This window comes from Sinohyriopsis cumingii, chromosome 7 (assembly GCF_028554795.1).
Source record: "Sinohyriopsis cumingii isolate HCF-2022 chromosome 7, ASM2855479v2, whole genome shotgun sequence".
Classification (NCBI taxonomy): Eukaryota; Metazoa; Mollusca; class Bivalvia; order Unionida; family Unionidae; genus Sinohyriopsis; species Sinohyriopsis cumingii.
Window position 1 is genome coordinate 47079131 of NC_142967.1, and position 16719 is coordinate 47095849.

A 16719-nucleotide genomic window follows, 5' to 3' on the forward strand; every position below is an offset into this window, starting at 1 on the left:
GTCTCAAAGAATTACCTATTTTTTATTCTAGCTTACTGGCTTCAAATGTTATAACAGTGTGGCCGTTTAAATGCAAACCCAAACGTTATTTCCACTCGTCCCAGACTTGGGTTATCCTTCCGTACGCGTGTCCATGTTGACAAGGGAAGTGACTCTGTTGTCATTATTGTATAATTGTAACTAACCAAATATATCTCTGCCAACTTGGTTCTATTTCTTTCAACAGTATTTTTTCAAGAAAATATTTTCATGTGTCATTTGTAACAATATAATTTATATGTAAATTCGGTAGAAAGCTGGAAGCTTGCTGAAAACTGTCTCCCCTATTACAGATAAATTTTACCATTCTACCGATTTAAATGAAATAAATCATAACTAAATTTAAAAGTATACTTGGTCTTTTATAATACATGTAATCGTTTCAAAGATCCTGTAATGGTAAAATAAACTGGAATATATTTGTGTTGTTCTGACCTGTGTGTTAACTTAAAAATCGTCTTTATAATTGTATGAATGTTTGCACTGCCATAAATATTTACATTTTTATTTCATCATAATTACTTGGATTGTCGGATAATAATGTCTTAATTTTAAGTCGGATCAGTAATGTGAACAGAACACCATGTCAAAAAGTTGTATAATTTTTACATTCTAATAGAAAGCGTTTAGCTGTTTCTGGTTGTTCGAACGCGCAGTACCTATTGTCAGTCACGTGCTTTTGGTAATTGTTGTTGTGGGGTTTAACGCCATTTTTCAGCACACGATAGGCTATACATGGCGGCCAGCATTAATGGTGGAGGAAGAACCCAGGAAAACCCCGGGAAGAACCACCGACCCACGAGAAGCTACTGGCAAGCTTTCTCACATACCCACATTAGCCGAATCCTAGACTCGAACTCACGCAGACAGAGGTGAGATGGCAGTGATCCGTAACGGAGAGCGCTTTAGACCACTCGGCCACTCGGGGCCCCACGTGCTTTTGGAATAGATCATTATATAAGATAGTGCATATAGTTCTCAATCGCGGTCCTACTAAATACTTCTGAACCTGACAAAGCCACACAAAGCCTAACAAAGCCCGACAAAGCCTGACAAAGCCAGACAAAGCCACACAAAGCTCAAAGCCTCACAAAGCCACACAAAGCCTCACTAAGCCATGCAAAGTCAAATTAAAAATGTGTATTTATATTGTTAAAGATATTGACGAATAAATAAACCAAACCGAAAGACTAGTTTTCAACATAATTATGCCAAAATAATTACAGAAAACAGAGTTCAAATTCGAACAATTATTAAGTATTGATAAAGTCTTGATACAATTATATTTGAAATGATTGTTATTATTTTATAAATAGTTCTTTCCACTGATTATGGACAGAAATTGCAATTTCCAACATATGCTATTACGAGTTATCAATTTTTATCTCTACTTTTGTCTATATTCAACACAACATAACAAAGGTACACAAAGCCAGAAAAAGTCATATTAGGAAGGTGTATTTATGTTGCATATCAGATTGATGAATAAATCAACCAAACCAAACCAAAAGACGAGGGTTATACACGTACCCCATTAATAGAATTGGGAGATTAATTAATTTGGATAATATCAAAGTCAGACAAAATCATATTTGAAATGTTTTGTATTTTTATAAGTTTCTTGGATAAACTATGAAAATAAAATGCAGTATCTTTAAGTACGTATTATTGAATTATCAAACATTTTTTTGCAAACTCAACAAGTGTGTCGATGACTGACAAAGCATAACAAAGGCACACAAATCCTGACAAAATCGTAACTAAAATCTTCTCTCTCTCTCTCTCTCTCTCTCTCTCTCTCTCTCTTTTGCTTTGGGCGGTTTGACTTCTTATCATTTACCATCCTCCTTCAAGGATCCAGAGACATTGTGGTAGTTCACAAGCGAAAATCCTCTATTCTCACGTTTTAATGGATTTTCGCCCTTATCTTGATACGATGGTCAACACACAGAGAGAGAGAGAGAGAGAGAGAGAGAGAGAGAGAGAGAGAGAGAGAGAAACAGAGAGAGAGAGAGAGAGAGAGAGATAGAGAGAGAGAAAGACAGAAAGGGACAGACAGACACAGAGAGACAGAGAGAGGTCTTTAGACATTTTAAAACTGATTAAATAAAAAATATATTTTAGAACCATATAATCGGTTTGAGATATAACATCAACATCAACAAAGCCTTAATACATTATATATGTGTGCCCGTTACCAAGATATTTAACTTACTGTGTCGACGGGCAATTGCAACTCTGTATCATTGATTATATAAACGCTTTAGATAGGTCACAAGGGAAGTGTACACATACGTTATGACGAATGATATTCTTGTTGGTTTCTTGGTGCAATTTAAAAAAATTCAATGATTTTTTTTATACAGCCCAATTTATTTTTCTCTCTTGAGACCGTGATCGTCTTTTTAGATCAAATATTTTCTTTTCTTATTCTCAAGATAAATATTTTTTCCCTCCAAATAATATTAATGATATAATATTTGGTTTTGGTATACCCACTTACAAAAGTTTTCGCGGTTACCAGCTGTAATTATTTTATCGCGTTGTTTCTTTGCCTGTCGGCAGTGTCTCGCCCAATAAGCTTCGTCCCCAAGACGTATCGGTCCTACTAAACACAACATAGACGTGCAAAGACATATATAACTATTGTGTGTTATGTTAAATATTAAATCATTTATTTTCTCAAACATTTTCTTATTATTATTTGTACAATATTGTAGCATTCTAAAAGTATTTAATTACGGTGAGTGTAATTTATGCAAATATCGTCAGTAGTGAATAGGGGCACCCTAGCGTCAATGGGAATTAGCATTAAAAACACCCCTGAGCAACTCTAGCGTCAAGGGAAATTTAACATGGAGAAAAATCGTGGGCAACTCTAGCGTCAAGGGGAATATAACATGGAGAAAAATCGTGGGCAACTCTAGCGTCAAGGGGAATTGAACATGGGGGAATAAAGTGTGGGTCTATCTAGGGACTAGGGGAATTTAACATATGGAAACTGAACATGGTGGGTCTGTATAGCGTCAAGGGGAATTGAACATGGTGGGATTGTCTAGGGACAATGATGGTAGAGGGTCAAACACAACAGAGACAGAAACATACATACACTAGTACAAGCGTGAGATTTATATATAAAGCATTACCAAGACCTGAAATCTTGCTGGGGTGTTCAAAAATTTGCATAATTGTAATAATGCTATAAATAGCTATAATCAAGGAAATGCTCAACGACAAAATGGATGTGACTAAAAGTAACGCTAAAATGACGAAATTGTCCCAGAATTTAAAGGAAAATAAACATATCCCCGAAAATTAAGTTACAATGGTTTAGACTAAAATGGATAAAATTAGTAACTACTTACAATATCAACTTCTGTGACGATCGTGGATAAATACCTATGTATCTATAATCAGCTGAAATTCCTATGAAATCCCACTATCTATTTATAGCTCCAACTTGTGGGTTATTCCTTTGGAAAATCCCACTATCTTTTTATAGCCTCAGCTTGAGTGACGTTCCTGTTTATGAACTCTAGTATATATGTATAGCTACAAAATGTGGAAATCCCCAAGTCGATATTTATAGTTTCAAAATTTCCAGCGTCAGTGACGTCACTGTAGTGAACACTAGGGGATAAATGGCAACAGTGTTGCAAGTGGCTGACCTGAATACGCGCTACTGTAGGTAGGTAGGTAGAGTGTATCTGATAGGGATAAAGTGAGTTTTATAGGGACAAAAAGAGACCAATACACACACACACACACACACACACACACACACACACACACACACAGAGGGAAGAGGAAAAAACAAACCCCAAATATACTATCAACACAGAAGGGAGATAATACAAACCCCAAATAAACTATCCACACAAACGTACGCGAACGCATACAAACCCCAAATAAACTATCCACACAAACGTACGCGAACGCATACAAACCCCAAATATACTATCCACACTCGGGAGGAAGAAGAAAAAAACAACTAAATATACGATCTACACAACGTACGCGAACACACACACACACACACACACACGCACACCACAGAGGGAAGAAGAAAACCATTATACACTATCCACACGGAGTGAAGAAATAACCCTTTATATATACTATCAACAGAGAGTGAAGAAAATAACCCATTATATTCCATTAACACAGAGTGAAGAAGAAAAAGTGTTTTAAAGCACCTAAGCCCTCACCTGCAATGACCAACTCTGCCAAACACCTACACCCCACCCACCCCACTCCCAACACTACAAAACCCATTTAACCCGTTATTTTATGGCATCAGTGTGTGATTTAGGAAACATCAAGACACAAAATGATGGATGAATAGACTGACTATTATTTACGGACTTGCATGCCTAAAGAGCGCGCGTGAAGGAAAACATCCTTCCATTTCAATTCTAACTAAAACATGATCCAGAGGGATAGAGAGAGGTGAAAGAGCACAATTTCATAAAGTGTGAGTAAAAACAAAACACGCCATCCTTATTATACAATGTCAAGACCAAGAGACACTTACGTTTTCTTTCTGGTCTATTCTCTTTTAGAAGGTAGTATGAAATTTCACATCAGGGCCAACGCATCGGCTCACATTGTCAATTTTTCCATTTCCATGTCTTTACTGGCACAAGTTCTTCATCATCTTCAGTTTCTTCTTCTTCTTCTGAATCCCTCTTCTCTGTTTCGTCTTGTTTCTGTTTCTTCTCTTTTCTCGTAGGGCACTCTGAATTCCAGTGTCCTTTCTCCTGACAACGATATTAGGTATCTTGACTTTTGTCTCTCTTTCTTAGACGAAGCAGGTATTCTGGAGACAAATACCCATTTACCTTTGCAGATATAGCAAACTTCATTAGCACACACTTTCGTATGACTCTCATCAAATCAACGACCAAAAGAGTAAGTTTTGTTGCCACTTTCGCCTGTGAATTATGCTTTCGTATGACTTTTAGCAAATATTTGACCAGCAAGTCGATCTGTGCTGATTCCTCCATCTTCTTGATCGTTTGAGAGTGGAATGAATACTCTGACGCTAAGATACTCTCCTTATATACAGGGACCTGCTGCGTATGAAACCTAGTCAAATGTAATTTTGCAATAAGATGAAACGATTTCATTGAGGAAGTAAAAGGCAATGATGTACCGTATCGCCTCACACAAAACCTGAAGTGTTCGCTCAGATCCGTGTCAGCGATTTCGAAGACGACATAACTGAGCTTTCATCAATGCTCTCCATTTATGCCACAAAACCACGAGTCCTGATTCACGCCAAAAGAAATTTCGTTCGGTCCATAAAAAATAGTATCACATCTGAGAAACGCAAAAACGAACTTCCAGAAAACTGAGAACGACAGCTTACACCTACAATGTGATATGTATGAGTTCAAGTAGTGCGTAAAACTTAGTCAAATTAAATTTTTATAGTCAAGACGAAACGATCTCTTTTCGAAGAAGAAAGCAGACACCAAGCGACAATGGCGATCCGTGTCACACAACACTTTTCAAAATGTATATGATCAGAGGTTTGTTCTAGCGATCTGCACGGTTAAATTAAATGTTGATGTATTTTGTAATAAGACGGACACAATTTCCATGGGATCGCCCATGGAACCATAGTTCGTGCATTAGTTTAATTTTTTAAAATATTTTTTTTATATAAATCGCCTATAGGATAGACCCAGTAAAGCATGGCCATTCTCGTCACTGTGTGAATAGCTACTCAAGTCAATTCGAAGTGAACGCGGTAAGAAAATAAGTATAGCCAATGAAATGGCTTACAACGGGTGATGCATTGGTTTGTTCTAGGACTGTGTGGCATAATAATCCCTATGTTCTTGCGTTGTTACCATTACAGTGCAGACAGACTGAAATGTGAACTTACAAGCCCTCTTTGTGTGTGTTGTACCATTTCTTCTTACCACATCAAAATACTGAGCGTCACAGTATTGGTTCGCGTTTTCAAGCTGACAATTTTTTTTATATCTCACTTAAACATTTTAACATAAAACACACTCACATCGGTAGAGTCAGAACAGATGTGTTACAGTATTGAGGGGCATGTTATCTTTTTTTTTTTTTCAAACTAATACATTTGGGGTTTGTATGAAGTAAAGAACCGAAAGTACAGTGAAACTCAAGGATGATGACCCAATCTGTCTGTCTATTGATGCGTGTATTTACTTAAGAAGAAATATGACCTCTAAAACACAAAGAGATACGGCAAGCATGATTAGAATGAACATAACGATGTCTTCCTTCACGCCCGTGTAATTTAGAGTTTCAATCGTCTTTGAAGACAAACTTGGTCTCTTTTTGTAGGGCTTGAAATAATAAAAAACCTGAAAAAATCTTAAGCACTTTGCTATAGATAATTTCATCAACAGACTAAACAACATAAATACCGTTACAACACTAGAAAGCCTTAAATCTTCTATCAAAAAGAAATGCATCAAAAAATTAAAGATTAACGATAACTAACAAATGAAACCGAATTTAACAAAGGCAGTGACATGTGAAGAAATGTCTCTCACTTTGGAAAGGTAGGCGAATGTACTCTGTCATGCACCATCAACTTGAAAAAAAATTATAAACAGAGAGAAACCTGAATTCAAAATTCAGTTTTTTTTTCTTCAAAATTGTTTCGTTTCTTTTTTCTTCTTTTGGAACAAATCTAAGCACTAATATAGAGTGGAAAAGGGAAAATGCACATACAAGCTTTGATATATCTGAAAAAATGAGGGGATATTCCTAACGTTCATAACCACCTATGGACTTGGACTTGTCTGTGACTTATCCACAAAACAAGATGTACATATTTCTGGTCAAGCTGCAAGTGTGTGCGTGTTTTTGAAAATGGTAAAAACTGGATATACAATTTTCTCGTGACACTTATAAAGTGAAGAGTCTGTACAAGTGTCAAAAGCCAAAGTCATATAAGTTTTGTATTTTGTACGGCTTGTAAAGATTTCCACTTTAGAAAATGTGAAGTATCACAAGTTATTATCACAAACAGAAGTGGAACATAGGGGCTTGCAAGAAAGAAAATAACCCAGACAGTTGGTGTCATCAAGAGTGCTAGAGACGGTACCCGAACTTGCTTGCTTGCTTACTTGAATTAAAGTGATTTTCGCTCTAATGGAGCATATATCACTGGTTTAATAACGCACCGCGTGATTTTTAATTACTCCTGGGGAAGGAAAGAGAGCCTCATCTCCCAGGCTTTTATGTACTCACAGACTACTTTTAAATTTAGCCACTCAGGTGTAGGACTAACTAGTCCTTAACAACCTGACTGAAAGGCTTTAAACATGAGTGGGAATAGTCTCACCACACACTCATTTTTCTGTCCGAGCGTGGTAAAGGAGGAAAAAGGTGCTCAAAAAGACAGCCATGGGTGTTAAGTACTCAACAAAACGCTAGCCCGTACTTATTTCAAATCAAGTCGTGTCACCAAAAAAGACGACGTGTACGACATCAAAGGCATTGTCAAACGCAGAAACCGTAAAGTGGGCAAACGACGTGTCAAAGAAGTCAAAGTACGTTGGAAAGGATATCCACCCAGTTTTGATTCTTGCATCGACGCTTCGCAGTATAAAAAGAAGTGACCATCATGCCCTTTCACACAGATTCAGCTACTGCGATCACTCCTTCACCCAATTCTTCTCTGCAAGATTTACAAACACAACCCTTGTGGGTGTGGTATGGAAAACGTGTGCCTAAAACGCAAATCGTCTTTTTCTGCCAAACCTTCGTGGTGTATTGTGTCATCGGTGCAGCCATTGCCAATTTGAGTTTGCAACAAGGAGACAAACACTTGTGGACCATTGTATTGAGCAGTTACATCGGTTACCTGCATCCTAATCCCTCCCTGAAATTCTCCTCGAACGGGAACAACGGGAACCTTGTGTCCAGTGTCAGTGCCAGTCACCACTCCAACAACAACCCCATTTTGGGCGGAGACACTCCTCTAACTTCCAGTATCGCCTCGGAGAGCCACAAAACTCTGGAATTATGAGCAATAACAACCAATTTTACTTAACTTTATCCAGTGACAGTTCCATGGAGGTGTTTGCCAAGAACACGTTGTGCTGTTACACGGTCAAATTACCTCAGACCATCCAATTAGATCACGAAGCCCATTGGGAAGTGGCTTTAGTGGAAATCATTCACCCAACACAAATCAAGAACATCACCAAAAAGCAAAACACTTTCGAGGTGGAAATCCTGAATGCCCAATTGGAGGAAGAAATCAACAAAATCGGGTTTTTAGGGGACACAAGACCAGCCAGCAATCCAGCCTTAATTATCTACACCTTGAAAATTCCTTCAGGTTATTATTTTAGTGGTGAACATTTGATGGACACTATTGCGGACAGGTTCAACTTAGCCTTTGGCAAAGCACTGAACAGAGCCAAAAAAAGTGTGAAGATTGAGTACCATAAAGTGGCTCATCGTCTCGTGATCAAATTTCAAGATACGGACACATTGTCCCTCAGGTTCAATGGTAGTTTGTTTGAAATTTTGGGTGGACATGCAGAAATGGTCGCAAACAATATGAGCCCCAAGATCAAAAGTAATATGGATTTTTACAGAGCTTTTGGAAACCCGGTAGAACTGAACCAAGGACTTAATTTGATCTTTGTATATTCCGATGTGGTGGAGTACAACGTGGTGGGACACACCTCTGTTCCGTTACTGCGTGTAATTCCTTTCAAAGTGGATAGTACCACAAACAATGACCAGGAAGGTGCAAACACCTATCACGTACACCGTGAGTAGTGAAGTGGGTCACCCTAGGGACAATGGGAATTACCATTACAGACACCCCTGGGTCACTCTGGGGACTATGTAAATTTAACATGGAGAAAAATCGTGGGTCACTCTAGGGACAAGGGGAATTAGCATTACATGGGAATAGAGTTTGGGTCTGTCTAGGGACAAGGGGAATTGAACATGGGGAATAGAGTTTGGGTCTGTCTAGGGACAAGGGGAATTGAACATGGGAATATAGTTTGGGTCTGTCTAGGGACAAGGGGAATTTAACATGGGAGAAAAAAACTACTTTAGGGACAAGCGGAATTGAACATGGGATTTTTTTTTAAATTTTAAAAAATGTGCTAGGCAATTGAAAGTCATTCTCTTTTCGAGAAATATGGGTGGCCCTGAAAAGGGCCTTTGGGTTTATGTTAATATGCCCTTAACATAAAGGGCATCTGCGGCATCTTCTTGTCCTCAAGCTGCGTCTTACTCGAGGGCCATAAATCAGTGTCCTCTTGAGGCAACCTTGTCTTTCTACATACACTCTTCGTATCCACAGACTGGTGTCTGACTTGTCGACAACGGTCCACTTGGACCGGACATACATGAGCATGTCCGTCCTAAACATCTTGGAAGACACAAGGGTGGATGATTCGACTGTGGTCCACATCTTGAAGCGACGAGAACAGGCGAATCAATGCAGTGAACTGCGCTTATTTATAGGTAGAGGAAGGATTGAAACGGATTGAGTTCATTCACCAATCCTAACACGCGTTACAAAATTCAGTCAGCCCTCATCCAATCCGAAGAGAGCAGTTTGTGACGTCACGGTCTATATAGATTCGCTAGCGCCTGTGTGCAGTCAATCTATGTGACAGTGATTCAACATGACGGAAACTCAGAAAACGATTCATTGGGGTGCACCAGCAGTGGAGACCACCCAAGGGAACCCGGACTTACTTTCAGAAGAGGTAAATTGGGATTTTGTGGATTTTCTTACCTCGCAAGAATTTGTTCCGGAACCTTCGTTACCTTCTTCATTACCGCAAGTAGAGAATTTTAGACAGAGACAGAAAGAAGAATTGGATAAATTTATACAACGACAAAAGGAAGAGGAACAAGCTTTTCTCCTACAGCAACAGCAGCAAAAAGAAGAGGTAAGAAAAAAACAAGAAGAAGAAGAAGAAGAAGTAGCAGCAAAGAAACAAGAGGGTGAAAATCAAACGGTCACGGTACTGTTGGACATTTTAGCGGAGTTAAGAAGTCTGAAACAAATGTATCAGACTTCTTTATTACGACCGAAGAGAATACGACCTTCCCGAGCTAAACACGTCAACCCTGTGACTAAGCCTGTCGTACCACCCTTAGTGATTTCAACCAAATCATCATCATCAACAGTACGCAGTCCAGAAGTAGGCCTTGGCCGTGGCAAAGGCTTAAGGCAGTTAAAGTTGATTGCTTAAACTCACCCCTGCACCAAAAAAAGGCCCTTTTCATGGCCACCCACATTTCTCGAAAAGAGATAGCCTTTCAATTTGCCAATAACTCAAAAAAAACAACCCATTTTACCCCTATAGTACGTTTCTTTTGTATGAGTGCATGAGTGTACGTTCTTATTTTAAAATCATAACTCAAAGACACTTACCTTATATAATTAATTTATTCTTTTATCCATTGTTACAATCCAATTCACAATTCACAACATAACACTTTAATTAAAAGTTCATTGACTTCTTTCTCCTTGTTTAGTCTCTCTGTTTTTTGAATTTCTTCACCGTCTTTTCCTCTTCTTTCTCCTCATTTTCTTCCCTTCTTCTTTTCTTCTCCTGTTTCTTTGCCTCTTGTAAATAGAATTGTCTTCTTTCTTCCTCTTCTTCCTCTGAAGAATCCCTCTCTTCTTCTGAAGAATTCCTCTTTTCTTCTGACTCCTCTTGTTTCTTTTTTGGGCAATCTGGAGACCAATGTCCTTTTTCATGACAATAATAACAGGTATCTTGACTTCTGTCTTTTTTAGCCCTTTTGTTTCTTTTTTGACGGTCTGGACACTCTGAAGACCAATGCCCTTTCTTCTGACAGATATAGCAAGTATCTTGACTTTTATCTCGAAAGGAAGGAGAGTAGTCCGTGGGCTGGTCTGAAGAGAATTTTCTAATGACCCCTCGCAAAGCTCTGACGAAACGTTCGATTTGGCTAGTCTCTTCCATCGTTGTGCTCGGTTTGAGAGTGAAATGAATAGTGAAAGGACAAGACACACACCCTTTTATATACGCTGGTTTGCCAGAACTATAAATTAGTCTATGGTGTTTAAACATGCGTCATTTGACGTTTTTCACTCAAGATGAAATGATCCTATTCATTCGAGAAGAAAGAAGAAGAAGAAAGTAAGAGGCAGAAACGTGATCTATCGCCTCGTACCAGGGCTGAAATCTTGGCACAAATTCATGCCAGTGATTTTGAAGAGGACATGAGTGAACCAGAATCCGAACCCTCTAAACCAAGTTCACCACCCTTAGTCAACCCTGAAAAATACTATTCCATTCGAGAGACGGAAAAGCGCTCCTCTAGAAAATTTAGAACCACGGCTTACAAATACACAGTGAAGTTTAAAGATTTCAAGGCTGAAGTACCCTTAGAGAAAGCAGAAGTGTTCATCACTGGGGTGTGGGATTCTTTGCTGACCGCACTCAAGCGACAATGTCAACCCAAAGAAGACGATCGCTTGAGACTTTCCATACAACACGACGGTTTGAAATCCCCTGTTTGGATCGAGTTTAGCAGCACTGCAGAATTGACTGCTTCCAAAGTCATGGACAAGATTCAACACGTACAACAATCTAATGATCAGTTTGACATCACCGATGGTAAAGCCACACTGGACATGACCCACGTCTCTCCTCCTCAAGGGACTGGACGCAAAAAGATGTTATTGGTGGACGACCTTCGCAACACCAAAACAAGTCTCGTCCGAATTAACAACCCTCAAGACCAGATGTGTTTAGCCCGTGCCATCGTGGTGGGACTAACCTATGCCGACAAGAAGGACACGGTAGAATGGAAAAGAACCTGGGAGAACATTCGAAAATCGAACCGAGCCAAACAACGAAACGAAGCAGAACTCCTGTTACAACAAGCCGGACTGTCCAAAGACATACCCTGTGGCATTCCTGAGATGCAAAAATTGCAAGATGCCCTAGCTCCACGATACACCTTGAAAGTGCACCCTCAAGAAATGCGTGGGTCTCTGTTGTTTCGAGGCCAAGATTTTAAGGACGGAAAATACATTCATGTCTATTATCACGATGAACATTTCGATACCATTACCAGTATCACTGCATTCCTGGGATATGTTTATTATTGTGAGAAATGTGATTATGGTTTGAATAGTCGAGAGCAACACAAGCATTGTGGGTTGAAATGCTCAGGATGTTTGGCCTCTCCACCCTGTCTGAGCGAAGAACCAGTGCCTTGTTCAACTTGTCTGCGCACGTTTGTCAGCCCTACCTGTTACCAACAACATTTGAAAACACAAGGTTCACAGAAGAAATGTGCTTGTCAACTGCTGAGATTGTGCCCTACCTGTGGACAAGGCATACTTACCAATAATGCCAAGGCACACGTATGTCGAGGAAAGAAAAAATGTCACATTTGTCACCACATCGTGGACTTGGAACACCAATGCTACGTGCAAAAATACCAACCCCCACCAGAGAAAGAGGACGGTCACAAGAAGAAAGGCAATTTCATCTTTTTCGATTTCGAATGCATGCAAGAGACTGGCATTCACATTCCTAATTTCTGCGTGGCTCATCGAGCGTGCGAAAAGTGCATTCAAGAACCTATTTTCAGTCATTGCCCTCACTGCAGCAAGATTCCCGGAGGGCGTGAAAAAATCTTTCGGGGACCGAACACGTTAGCCGATTTTGCCCAATGGGTCTTAGACCCCATCAACAAGACGTGGAGCCAAGAGGACATCGAACGTTACGGAGATTGTCATCGTCATGCCACGGTGATGGCTCACAATTTTTCCGGATACGATGGACAGTTTCTTTTGAGATACTATACGGAACAAGGCACCGAGCGTCCTAAAGTCACTTTGAACGGAGCCAAAATCATTTTCATGCAAGTGGGACAAGTACAGTTTAAAGATTCGATGAGTTACTTGGCCATGCCTTTGAGCCGAATGCCTAAAACGTTTGGAATGACAGAAATGGCTAAAGGGTACTCTCCACACTTTTTCAATACGGAAGCCAATCAACACGCCGTTCTACCCCATTTACCTGAGGCTTACTATTACGACCCCGACAACATGCGTACCGAACAACGAGAAGCTTTCTATGCTTGGTACCAGGCTCACACCTCGGACCCTTTCGACTTTCAAGAAGAAATGCTAAAGTATTGTCGTTCCGACGTGGACATTTTACGGCGTTGCTGTGGAAAATTTCGAGAACTGTTCATGGAACACGGAGGGGTCGATCCTTTGAAAGAAGTTTGCACCATTGCCAAAGCGTGTTCCTTAGTGTACCGGCAACGATTCATGCCTGAAAACACCGTAGCTGTCATCAGCCCTCAAACGACCCACTATGTCAAACGTCAATACTCGGTCAAAGCCCTACGTTGGTTACTTTACTTGTGCGACAAGGAAGACAAGTGGATTCAGCATGCTCGCAACGGAGGGGTTGAAAAGACCATCGGAACGTATTCGGTAGATGGCTGGGACTTAGAAAACCCCAAGATCGTGTACGAGTTTAACGGTTGCTTATTTCACGGATGTCCCGTCTGTTACCCTGACCGTGGCACTAAAAATCAGTTTTTGCAACGAACCATGGAAGACTTGTACCAGGACACTTGTCAGCGGCGCCTAAAGTTGGAACAGGAAGGATACCAAGTGGTGGAAATGTGGGAACACGAGTACGATCACCGTATGAAAACCGATCCCGAGTTTAAACGCCTCGTGGAAAGTTACCAGTTCATGGACCCGCTGAACCCGAGGGATAGTTTGTACGGAGGAAGGACCAATGCCACCTGTTTGCTGTACCAAGCCGACGAAGAGAAAGGAGAAGAAATCAAATACTTGGACGTGTGTTCGCTGTATCCCTACGTGTGCAAATATTGTCGCTTTCCTGTAGGGCACCCGCAATTGTTAACGGAACACATCGACCTGAAAAACATTCGACAATACGAAGGCTTGATCAAGTGTAAAGTTGTGCCTCCCACGAGCCTATACCATCCCGTCTTACCTCACCATTGTCAAGGCAAACTGATGTTTCCCTTGTGCCGTACTTGTGCCGAAACGTGCAACCAAGACCAACCTTGTCAGCACACCCAGGAAGAACGTGCCTTGACGGGAACCTGGGTCAGCGTAGAATTGTTCAAAGCTCTGGACATGGGATACCAACTGTTAGAAGTGTACGAAATTTGCCACTTTCCCAAGACAGAACAATACCACAAGGGTGATCCCAGTCAGAAAGGCATTTTCGCCGACTACGTGGATGCCTTTTTGAAAATGAAGCAAGAAGCCAGCGGCTATCCTTCCTGGTGTCACACTCCCGAAGACCAAATACAATTCAAAGAGAAATACTATGAACAAGAAGGCATCTCTTTAGATCACATCGAGAAAAACGAAGTCAGGCGATCGTTTGCCAAAGTGATGTTAAATTGCTTGTGGGGTAAAATGGCACAACGACCGTGTTTACCCAAGACGGAATATTTGACAGAACCTTCCCGCTACTTCCACATGATTCACGACAAAACCAAGTACATGAAACACGTGGACGTCGTTCGCGAGGATTTGATCTTGGTCAATTACTAAGAAGATCTGGACTTTGTACAAGACGACCCTTTTGGAAATGTCATCATTGCGGCTTACGTGACAGCCCATGCTCGCTTAAAATTGTACGAAGCTTTAGAACTGTTAGGGGAACGCGTCCTGTACTTTGACACGGACAGTTGCGTTTACATTCATCACCCGAGTCAACAGCACCCTGATATCGAAGGAGACCGTTTAGGAGCCTGGACAGACGAGCATCCCGACGACGAGATTCTAAGTTTCGTCAGTGGCGGTCCCAAAAATTACGGCTACGAATACCGGGACAAACAAGGAGAAGTGCACACGACGTGCAAAGTGAAAGGACTGACTCTGAATTATCGTACCAGTCGTGTGGTGAACTTTGGGGTATTGAAAGAAGCCTTGCAATCGAGAGAGGATGAACACTTTAAAGTGACCACCTATCAACCGAACAAGATTGTACGTTTACCCACTCACCACATCGTCAGTCGACCCTTGGAAAAAGTCTATCAAATCGTGTACCAGAAGCGAGTTCGACTTCCCAATCATTTCACCTTACCGTATGGACACGTTGGTATAAAACATTGGTTGTAAGAGGATAGTCACCCGCTAGAAGGATGACTTCGCCACAGCAAGAATCGAGTGAGAAACCCGATGAGAACTCCAAGTTCAAACCCTACCATTTTCCAGTCTTCTTACCTGACTATTGTGATTGTGCCCGTCGATTGGACACGTTTCAGAAATGGCCTACGGATAGGGAAGGATTACCTTCTTCGCATGTTTTAGCTAGAACAGGATTTGTCTACTTGGGGCCTGAGTCAGGATTGGGATACAGGTACAGTGTTTCGCTTGCGGACTGAAGTTACGAATGGATCTATGTATCTATAAAGATTCAGCTATTCTGGAACATACTCGATGGTCTCCGCACTGCCCTTACCTTTCTATGGCCTTTCCACCCATCACACTACGGTACATTGATGACGGTACCTTAGAGACGCTACCTTCCAAAACAAGACATAAAAAACGTAAAAAAGGAACGATGTACAAGCTTGAGACTGCATGCGACTAGTATAAAAAGGGGCTATGGTCAAGATCGATAGTTCATTGTGACTACCAAGACCGAGCGAACAAGATGAATACTTTCAGAGAAACACAAAACAAGTTGTTTAGAAAGGCACAATTCAAGTGTGAGGCTTCTGAAGTGGAATGCGATTGTGAGCCTTGCGATGGGTACGATGCTGTACGTTGTGACCTGAGCGATGCCGTAAAGCATCATGGGAACTTTGTTCTCACGACCCCTATCATGGAAAGTGATGCTGTGCGTTTCAAACCTGAGGGATGTTAAAGTGATGCCGCTCGTCCTCTTGGACATTTTACTGGGTTTCGATTTAAAGGGGAATGTTCACCTTCACGTCTACCCCCCCTACGGATGTCATCCAGCCCTGAGCAAACTCCTGCCCATGTCACTCAACCCTTATCGAAACGAACCTGTGAAAGACGAATATTCGTTCCCTGTGCGTTTGTCGGAATATTGCGACTTTGAAAATCGTCTTCAATCGTTCAAAGGAAAATGGCCTAAGTATCTGGGAGGACCGACCCCCGAAGAATTAGCCAGAGCCGGATTTTTCTACTTGGGCGAAGGAGATAAAGTCAAGTGCTTCAGTTCCGGTGTGTCACTTCACCACTGGGAACCGCAAGATTCGGCCTACGTAGAACATGCTCGATAGTCACCGAATTGTCATTACTTACCCTTAGTGGGACCGAGACATTGAAGTAACTTACCATGTCGTTGACGAAGAAGAAACCAGATTGGTTAGGAGTCAAATGTTGGACATCACCGAGACCAGTATTTAAACTTCATTTCAAAAACGATATTGAATCATTACCTAAAGAACTGCAAGAGAAGATTTACAAAGAAGTTTGGCAGGGGTTTGCCAGAGTGAAATCTCAATGGGTCACTGTAGAACTTTTGTGTCGAGAAATTCATAAGAGGAAAGTGAAAAAAGTCAACCAGTGTGTTAGATTTCTTTGGGTCAAGGGTGCATTCATCCTATTATATCGCTTTAGACCGTTTACATCAAAAGAGTTCAGTGACATTCTTGGACGTTACCCTGCATGGCAGTGGT

General features: G+C 40.9%; 1 protein-coding gene across 1 annotated transcript in view; it reads right to left on the reverse strand.

Moving 5' to 3' along the window:
• LOC149795147 (TATA box-binding protein-associated factor RNA polymerase I subunit B-like) overlaps window positions 1-268 on the reverse strand; it is a 72449-nt gene extending 72181 nt beyond the window's left edge. Inside the window, exon 1 of the mRNA XM_089964869.1 lies at window positions 16-268. The gene's annotated coding sequence lies outside the window, so the exon portion shown is untranslated. The remainder of the gene's footprint in view (window positions 1-15) is intronic.
• Between the last annotated feature and the right edge of the window lie 16451 nt (window positions 269-16719).